This window comes from Clytia hemisphaerica, unplaced genomic scaffold (genome assembly GCF_902728285.1).
Source record: "Clytia hemisphaerica strain Z4C2 unplaced genomic scaffold, Clytia hemisphaerica genome assembly, whole genome shotgun sequence".
Taxonomy (NCBI): Eukaryota; Metazoa; Cnidaria; class Hydrozoa; order Leptothecata; family Clytiidae; genus Clytia; species Clytia hemisphaerica.
This window is the reverse complement of record NW_027104262.1, coordinates 270626-281018: the sequence shown is the minus strand read 5'-3', so window position 1 is coordinate 281018 and position 10393 is coordinate 270626. Positions and strand designations below refer to the sequence as shown.

The following is a 10393-nucleotide window of genomic DNA, read 5'->3' as shown; positions in this document are numbered from 1 at the left end:
ACGTAGTATGTAAGTATGTAAATTTTACTGAATTTTTTCAGCTTGATGTATGCAAAGAATTTACATTGTTATTATTTATTATTAGTGTTAGTTATCTTTTTATATCTATATTTATCTACATTTTTTTTTATTTATTTATTTAATACTTGATATGGGAGTGGATAAGTTTTTTACTGTAAAACAGTAATAAAATCCATAAGCCCAAGCTTTTATAATGTCTGTCCTTAAAATCTTTCAAATTTTCTCTTCTAAATTTTCTAGTCGTTGAAATTTCCAATCACACCATTAAGGACAAACCTCATGTGTTAAAAGAAAACACGGCAAGCGGTCGGTGAGAGAAGTTAACGCGTTGCTAGCACAACGTAAGTAAGAGGTAAGTTAGAGCCTTGATATATTTCCATTTAATTTGTGTAAGTATAAATGATCTTGTTCTTACTAAAATAGGAGCGTATAGAAAGGAACTTATTTAAAAGAAGAAGAAGATCAAATAAAGGTCAGAGAGAAACCTTGACAGTTGAGAGTAGCCTAGAAAACATCATTTCGATTAATTCAACGGTACAAAACTACAAATTCAATTTTGCTTTTTCTCTACATGTTAGCCCGTAAGGATTTAAACAAGACAATGAAAATTGATTTTTGCTTTACGTCCAACATTTCAATATCAGGAATTTCGGTGAAAACAAGTTCTACCTTGTTCTTAAAGAAAACTAGAGCCCAAGTGAGAAGGGTTTACATCTAGAATGCTACAACATCGATTTAATCTACTAATCATAATGATCGGGTCATAATGTTAAAAGGTATTTTACAAAGCACGGTCTAACTGGGATAAAAGGAAATTAAAAATTCGTTTCAGTTTTTCTATAGCACATTTTAAAGCTCTTTGTCTTCTTTCTGGGAAAATGGCCAAAAAATGTTCAAATTGTGAAAACAAGAACATTTTTAGAAACTTTTAAAACCCGAAACGTTTAAAAACATCTAAGGTTTTTATGAAAAAAACGTGTATATAGGGAAATGTTCGAAATGAAAACTGTTCTCTTAAAATTGGATAAGTTTTCCCCTGAATGAAACGCAGAACTTATGATTTTTTGTATGATCTGAGGAGCTTTTAGTTGGCCTGGAAGGGTGAAATTTTTAAATCAAGTACTTGGACCCTGAAAATATCTCAAATTTCCTGAAGTTCCCTTTAATATAACGACAAATAAAAAATCTTACTCAATTTTCTCAGAAAATTGAGGTTAGGTCCTTAGAGTGGTCAGAAGCATAAAAAATCATATCAATTTTGATGATTGCACTATTAATTTGCAATTAAACAAGCAAAATCTGCATATTCTGGTACATTTGTCTCAGAAAAGGGATAAATATTTTCATTAAGATCATCTTATCTGTTTTATATTCTTCCTTTTTATCACATTCACCCCCTCCCATTTTTTGTTTTCCGATGGTTCAAGTTAATGAAAAGCTGAACTGGAAGCTCAGTCTGAATGTTGTACATCTTTTGCTCAATTTGAAGAGCTCTTTTCATCAAGTATGTAAACATTGAGTTTTAGAGCATAGATGTCTTCAAAACAAACAAAGGAGATTGTTGCATAAAACAGGGTAAAGAATTTTAGTTATTTTTATTATCATTATTATTATTTATACTGATATTTATTATTTATATATTTAATATGGGGGTGGAAGAGATTTTCTATTAAAAGAAACAGTTCATAAGTCCAAGCTTGAATACCTATCCTTAAAATCTAAAATTAAATCAATATTAAAAAATCTATATCATGATTCGTTATTTTCTACAAACGCTCTAAATAAAAGTTGTCTTTTCTGAGACCCATTTTTACAACAGAAAACTGAATTTTTATGTGCCCGATAGTAATATTTAAATTTTTATCATTTCAGATGTTTTGAGGGAAAAAAAGTTGAAAATGACCTGCGGATTGAGAGACCTGACCACGAACTTGCCTTCTCAAGTAAGTAAGTTAAGTCTTGTAATTAGTCTAATACATCATTTTGATATTTACAATCTTCTATTTGTAAATCGGTTTAATTACATTTCTGATCACATTCATTTATTTTAGATATTGAACATGAAAGAATAACCGATCAGTCTCTTCTTACGACTTATTTTCAGTATTGCATCATCGTAACAATTATGAAACTTGTTTTTACATCAATATTGTAGAAAAGTAATATTTATGTGCCGAGAAGTCATTTTCATTTTATTATCCATTCAGAAGTCGTGAGGAAAATAAAAAGACAAATCAATTGCAATCTAAAGAATCACGAGCTCGTCTGTACTGATAAGAATTGGCCTTGTCGTCAGTGTCGCGTCATTTGACAAAACGCTGCTATTTCTTAGATGTTACAATGTTGAAAACCGTCAAAAAAGACAAAGTTCAAGATGTAAGTGACTATATAAGTTTATTTATAATTTAGTTATTTTTATTTGATTCATTAGTTATTTATAATTTGTAAGGTGCATGTCAGAAGCATGAAAATATTAGAGCCTCGATGTCTACAAAAACCACAAAAACGACTGCAGGTGAAGAAAATTATTTTTATTATCATTATTATTATTATATATTAATTTTATATTATATTTACATTGATATTTATTGCTTAGTACTAGTAATCGTATGGTTTGGAGTGCAATTAACGATTAATCACGAGTAACAAAGGAGAAAATAGTAAAGGACGAGTGCAAATTACGGTATTTTCTCCTTTGTTACGAGTGATTAATCGTTAATTGCACGACAAAACATACGATTCCGAGGTAATCGTCAGTAAATAACCATTAGTAAATCATAGTTTTTGTGTAAACATTCGAAAACCTCCTTTTTTTCTTTTGTTTAAAAAGAAAACATAAAGAAGCTATTGTAACGTAAAATTTCTTTGTTCTTTTTTATATTGAAGAAAAAAAATGTCTTTGTTTTTTATTATATAGGAAAAAAAATTCTCTGACACAGGACTTGGGAGAGAAAAGAATAAGGGGACAAAAGTGTCCCCCCGCCGGAGAGTGCAAAAAGTGGTAATAGTGCAATTAACGATTAATCACACTCCTCTAAACCAATCAGATTCGAGTAATTTTGCACGGCTGACGTTTACATATTTAATATGGGGGTGGACGAGTTTTTCTGTAAAAGGGTAATAAAATCCATAAACCCAAGCTTGTAATATCTGTCCTCAAAATCGTTCGAATTGTCTCATCTAAAATTATGGTCGTTGAAATTCCCAATCACACCTTGAGACAGGCAGCTGATGACATCAAAAAAAGTGAATCAGTGAAAATTCGAGGGACAAATATTGAGTACTTATTTAGAAATCTTTATAGTTTAGAGAGTCAGAAAAATTTACTCGGCGTGTTTAAAAATCTTTACCGGACGTGTCCGAGAATAATTTATTAATTGATGACGTCACAAGCAAAAGTGAAAAATTGATGTTGCAAAGTTTTACATACCATTCAAAGAGTTTTTTGATGTAGATTTCAAACACATCAATCTTAATAAGTTAAAATTTGAATATGAAAAGTTATTGAGGTCCCTAGCTCTTCTATGACGTCATTTTTGATAAAATGCCTCATTTTATAAGGAATTACGATCTCAATTTTCTCGATTTAGGCTGAGAAATATACCCGTTTAATTGTCTTCTGCTATATAGTTTTTGACCAGCTTTTGAATGGTGTAAATTGTTTTTCGATTTGATGACGTTGAAATTTGACATTTTTAGGGGGTGAGAGGGTCATGATTGACCAAAATCATATGTCAAACTTAAGTCATAACTTTTGAAATCTAAATTGTTACCTATTGAGACTGATGTGATTTAGAATTTAGGTCGAAAAATGCGTCGAATGGTATATATATCATTATTATATGCTGAAATCAAATTCACTTTTGGTGGTGACGTCATCATTTGACAAATTACTACCGGACATGTCCGTTAAATAGATTTTCGGACGCCGAGTAAAATTTTTAGGATCAGTAGATATATGGGAACAAGAAAAATCAACTCGACGTTTGTCCCAAAGTCGTGCAAATTTTAGATGTCGTCAACTGCCTGTCAGTACAAACCTCGTGTGTTAAAAGAAAACAAGGCAAGCGGTTGGTGAGAGAAGTCAATGGCGTCCTAGCACAACACTTGAGTAAGTAAGAAGTAAGTTAAGTTATTAAGGATTTTGTTCTTATTGAAAAGCTGAAGAGCGAGAATATAGGAAGAAACTTACTTTTTAAAGAAGAAAGTGTTATTATCGACAGTATTTGTAAATTCTTTATTGGTTTATTTACATTTATATTTATGTAATTATCTTGCAGATTGTACGCCATCTATAGACGACCCACTAACATGAAGAGATGATAAATAAAGTTATTTTCGTTTGAGTTTAAACCATAAGAAGATTATATGTCATACATATGGTATGGATTTTTCAACTTTGATAAATGACTAAAGGAATAGTGACGATTAAAAGAAATATTGCTATAATGATGAGTGTTTTAGTAGTTAGTACATAGATAATCGATAGTGGAACAGGTAAGTTATTTCCCCTGCGGTAGTAGATGGTGAATATACTGACAGAGCAAAAGAAAAGTTTTGCAATCATTGCAAGGGAAGCAACAAAATATTTTCAATATTTCTATGGTATCAATTTGCTAAGACCAAGATAAAGATTACTCAAATCTATGGTAATAGTTTGTCAAGAAAAAGTCAAAGCCTCAAAAAGAAAGAATAGGTACTTTGGAGAAGGAAACTCTCTGAAAATACAGATATGAGTAAGAATTAAAAATCACATCAAGGCCCAAAAGCTTGTTTCCAATTTCGTGAATAAACACCATGATTACGATGGCAATTCAGAATTGAACGTGAAATTTAAGCAGCAAGACGATTTGATGATAAGCAAATTTAATACAACCCTGGGTTTCAAAGGACACAGAAAGTCCGAACCATAACAAACAACACAAGACTTTGAAAACATGCAACGTTTTTTTGCAAAAAGCTCTACATTTCAAAATGTTAACGTCCGATACAAAACCTTTCCCAAAGAAGACTCTAGAAGGCGATCATAAATCAATTGCAATTTTCTCATACAAAATGCGTTCGCAATACCAACAGTTTCAAAGGTTTAATAAGACCAGTCTCCAATTTAATTGTTGAGCTAAAAGACCTTATCGGAGTTTTTGATTTTTCTAAAAAAGCAATGCATTGCGGGATTGTTTTGAGTGTATTACAAAAGAATTCCCTCGAGGAATTCCTAAGAGATTTCTATTGTAATCCACTCGAAAGAATCCCACAATGCATCACTTTTTTAGGAAAATCAAAAACTCCGATAAGATCTATTGTTTGGAAATGAAATAAATCATTCATCTAAGAAAGTTCGCAGACAATGTGGAAATTGTAGTTTCTAACTTTAAGATTTGAGTTCGACCTTTGTGTCATCGATATAAAAATTTGAAGATATTTGTCCAAATGCTTTGAAACCTTAACTTTTAACACCTTTAAACATTGAAATCTTAAACCAGCTTTTCCTTAACTGTTAATGGCCCAGGACCCCTGTTAGCGGAGTGTTCGCTTTCAAATTTCCATAATTTATCTAAATCTTAGTTCATTCTATCCCGTAAAAAGCTCAAGGTGACTATTATATTTTGTTTAATTCAGAAATTTAACGAATAACATTGTGACCCAAACATGGTGGGCAAAAAAAGGTTTCTCAAAATTCAAATTACACTCCGGCTGGTCGGGGTCCGTGATACGTAATATCATTATTTTCCAGATTCAAAATATCTAAACACTTAGAAATTCCAAACAAAATAGAATTAATAAAAAATATTCAGACCGACATCGTGGTATTGACTGCGTGATTTAAACTTCTAACATTGTCTTTTTGGTTTCAGTATTCATTTTTCGTAACGGTAAATAGAAACAAAATCCAATATTAAAAACGGCAACCTAGAAAAACGAATTCGAATTCAATTTTTTATGTCATACAATGTTAATATTCCTTCCATCTTAACCCTATTCGTACTAGGGGGGGGCTCTTTCTGTTCGGAGGTCAAACTATTGGTAATAGTTCATGAAATAATAGAGCTTTTGCCGTGAAATTTTCTGTAAATTCCCAACTTTTATTTAGCTTCAAAATAAAAAAAAATTTGACACCTAAATATTTTCACACCTTGAGCATGATGACATTTCTGACAGTAAGGTGTCACAAAAATTGACACTTTTCTAATACAAATTTATTTTTGATGTCAAATATATCAATTAAACCGTAGTTTAATGAATATTTAGGATAAAATAAGCATTTTAAACTCAGACAACTTTTTTCTAAAGCCTTTGTTAGAATACAAAAGCTATTTATAAGAACAAAGGAAATTTTCGGTTTTTGCTCACTTTGGGCATGATGAGTGACGTCATCAAAAAAAAATTTTGTCAAAAGTTACCTTACGTGACAAGGATCTTGTGTGCCAAATTTCATCAAAAAAGACCCACTAGATCAAAAGTTAAGGGGTGGTACAGGAAAAGCCCCCCCCTAGTTCTGAACCGCCCCTAAAAGCCTAGTATGAATAGGGTTAAGGAATGAAAAGCCGTATGCCCCGTGTTTCAGATGGACCAGGATAGTTTAACCAGTGATAGATTGAGAAATAGATATTTTTAGTCAGTTGGTATTTTACAGACCAGATTATCAAAGTAACTCTTGGTTGAATCAGGTTATCGACTTTGACATTTGTTGTTGAAAAGTTCATTAGTCGAAAGGCGCATACCAATATATATCTTTTACGGCGACTCTCGGTTCACGGCGAGAAGTTTGTAAGCCAAAATGCTAAATTTGGGCTGGTCTGTAAAATACACGTATTGGAAGGGCGGTGAAAATTATTAACCCTACGCCCGCTGTGTCAAGCGAAAAGTATGTAATGGAGTCGAAACATTGGAAGATTTCGATTCAAAAACAAAATTTAGAGATCATCGAAAAAGTTTGTTTTTGATTGAACTTACCGGTTAACAGTATGTTCAGAAAAGTTAGAGCTGCGGCGAACGGTACGGTATTCTAAAAATGAAGAAGATTGAAAGTTAATTTGAGCCAAATGATAAAAGTGAAATGCAGCATAAGAAACATCTTTAAAATCGTTTAGATTATTAAAATTTGATTCATTATCGAATTATTTCGTTCAGTTCTTATACAGATTTTTTATAAAGTGTAAAGTCCACATCATATGACAACAATCCCCGGGGGGCAGCTGGGCAAAAGGACCGACGGGTATGTGCGGGTCCTAAGGGTACCTTTTCCAATATGTTTAAAATGCACTGTAAGGGTCGGAAAAACTAGAGATGCACTGTAAGGGTAGAAATTTCAGAAAATTCTTGAAAAATCTAGATATTTTGACCAAAAATGCTAGAATTTTGACCATTTTTGCACGAAAGGGATCGAAAATTTGGGGGAAAATGCACTCTAAGGGTATGATTTTCACTGATTTTTGCTGCACTGTAAGGGTGCAATTTTAAAAGCCAATTTTTGGCCCGCACATACCGTCAGTCCGCAAACCCAGTGCCCCCCCCCCCGGGCAACAATCCAATGACCAATAAATTTTAACAATCCAAAACCCTAAAGTACTTTATCTAACAATATATCTGACCATTGAATAACTACAAAAGATCTTAAAAGCGGGAAACTTACCAGTATCAGTCAGTAAGGAAAGTCAACGAATTGCAGTGTCGATCATTTGATGTAAATTTTGACATTTAGAGACGAGATACTTCTAGTGTAGTGACGAAACGTACAGGAAATCCTTATAGGTCGATGGGATTGCTTCTACAATTTCTATGATCGTTGTTCGAGTTTGTGATGTGTGTCGTTTAAATAGAAGAAGAGGTTGAAGATCTGATCTAAAGGAATGAAAAGCAAAGAATTAAAGGTACATTAAAGTAGTAAAATGTAAACATTGCGCGAACCACGTGTCATTAAAGAGAACAATTAAATTCACGTGTCCAAAACAAACTTGTAAAACAATTGAACAATCAAAATTAGCCATATTTAGTTTGATATTTTATTTTGACATGTGACATTTGTTTTGATTTTGTATCCGCTGCATACAGTTTGTTTACAAATTTCGCAAGTACGGTTATGTCCTTTTAAAAGCTATATACTTTTTTTTTGAAACTTGGTTAAATTTTATATGTCGTCAAAAAAACGAGCATACTTGGTGGTACCAGGCAAAATATTAGAGAAAATCTTCAAAATTTTCAAAGTTCTTTACCTTATCAATCGACTAGACTATGACCGTATGTAAAAATGATAAACAAAAGGAAGCAAGCCGGTGTTAAAACAATGTACAAACAGACATGTTCATAGAATAAATCCTTTAAAAACTATAAGGATTACAACAGTGCTTTATCTAACCATTGAATAACTTCGAAAAAATCTTAAAGAAAAGCGGGAAACTTACCAGCATCAATCAGTAAGGAAAGTTAACGAATTGCACAGTGATGATCATTTGATGTAAATTTGGACAATTATCGATGAGATACTTGAAGTGCAGTAACGAAACGTATTGTAAATCCTTATAGGTATCCTCTCAACATTCTACGACTTCATCATTGTTTGAGTTTGTGATGTGTGTTGTTTAGAAGAAAAGGTCGAAGATCTGATCTATGGGAATGAAAAATATAGAATTACAAGCTACACGTTTTTTATAAGTTTTGTTATTTGAATTTTTAACATATAACCTCAAAATAGCGACCTCACCAAACCTCGCTTCACTGGACTCAGCGTCATAAAGAATAATCAAAAAGCGCAAAGTTCTTGTCTTCTAACCAACAGGAAACCGTTGGGGCGCGACCAGCCCTGATTGCCCATGATTAATTTGGACTGTGAAATGGCCTATGGTTTTGATGGAATGTGAATAAAAACTTACAATTATTTAGTTTTTCAAGTGATTCATCTTCAATTTTCAAATCGTCTGACTGACTTTGATTTAGAAGAAATTTGACATTTGTAACAAACAGGATGGGAGGGTGAAAATGACGTCATGGTTCGATTGTTAAGTGTCTAGAAAAGTTGTAAGATTCTGATTAACCCTTAAATATTGGTTGAACACCAAGAATAAAGCAATCACTATATTTCTTTAAATTCTTTTTTGTTTGAGTTTTAAGACATGATCAAATCCAAAATTTAGCGCCCAAACCTCATCATTCGATCTAGGTCCGAAGGACCTAGGTCGAAAATAAACAATAGCCCTCCCTCCACAGCTCTCGATCAGCCATTGTAGTACCCAGTTCCTCAATCTCTAGTCCTGTTTCCCGTTTCCCAAACCCTCATTCAGCTTCAAACAAAAGGTATACAAAATCTAAATTTAGTAAAACATCTTTGACAAAATTTATTCATCGGTCAAAATATTTGGACGGCTACCGTTTCCAATTCGACATTAAAAAATCTCATTAGCCAAACTATTTTATTTCATTTTTGAAACGAACCGTAGTTAAGGACAGTTTCATTGAATAAAATTTATTTGGTGGACTTTTCAAATTTAAATAACGAACCCAACTAGAACACCCCTGTCACAGACCCGGTGGGACCACCTACCCACTTGAAAATCAGGCTAAAATTTCGTCCACGCTGGGAAAGATACCTACAATTTCAGCCCCATTGCAAAATAGACTTATTTTAATCCCATGTCGAAATTCGATGGGAAAGAATTGTACTACAAAACTATCCCACTAGACTCTTGACATGGAAACATTTCTATCTCTATTGGGATTTCGATATAAATTTTCATCCACACTGTGGAAAAAAGTTCAACCGGGATTGTGAAAAGTGCATCAAATGAAGAGCTTATTTATTACCTTTCATAAATCGGAACTGACTGGGAGTGCATAAAAATTTAGCATGAAGTCTGTATAATTTTCCTGGAAAAGAAAATATAGAGAACATAGTTGAGAATTTGATAGTATGTACAAAAAAAGCAAACAATGATTGTCCTTCAAGAAAAGGTTTGAGACTTGAATGGTGGTAAGAAAATAAAATCGGACAAAATTTGAAATAGCCCTCGTGTTTAAAAAAATCATTCCTCTCTCCTCACTTTGCCTTACCTTTAGCAGTGTCGATGAATGTTGTAACACTTTTCAAGAAAATCGACAAATTTATCTCGAATATTCGCCCACTAATTTCCCAAAGGAGGTCGTAAAAACCGAATACATAAAAAAGCTCATTACAATAAACAAAGCAACAAAGAAACGACTACATTTTCTATTTTTTACTCCCAAAGGGAAAAGCAAGTTTCAAACAACTCAACGAAGAAGGGTGTTCAAATAAGAAAATACAAAAACAACTTCCCCACGGTGATTACAGTCAGAATTAGCGGAGTTGTGGGAAAAGGTCCTCCATTTTTCTCCCTGTGAAACCCTGTATTTTTAGTGG

The 10393-nt window shown here is 32.8% G+C and overlaps 1 long non-coding RNA gene across 1 annotated transcript; it reads right to left on the bottom strand.

The window, feature by feature from the left end:
* Positions 1-5657: 5657 nt before the first annotated feature.
* On the bottom strand, positions 5658-9884 carry LOC136816660 (uncharacterized). The gene is made up of 6 exons (XR_010847957.1): positions 9820-9884; positions 8892-9025; positions 8424-8626; positions 7655-7863; positions 6976-7027; positions 5658-5931 (listed from the first exon to the last, which is right to left on the bottom strand). It is a non-coding gene; the product is annotated as an uncharacterized lncRNA (long non-coding RNA).
* Between the last annotated feature and the right edge of the window lie 509 nt (positions 9885-10393).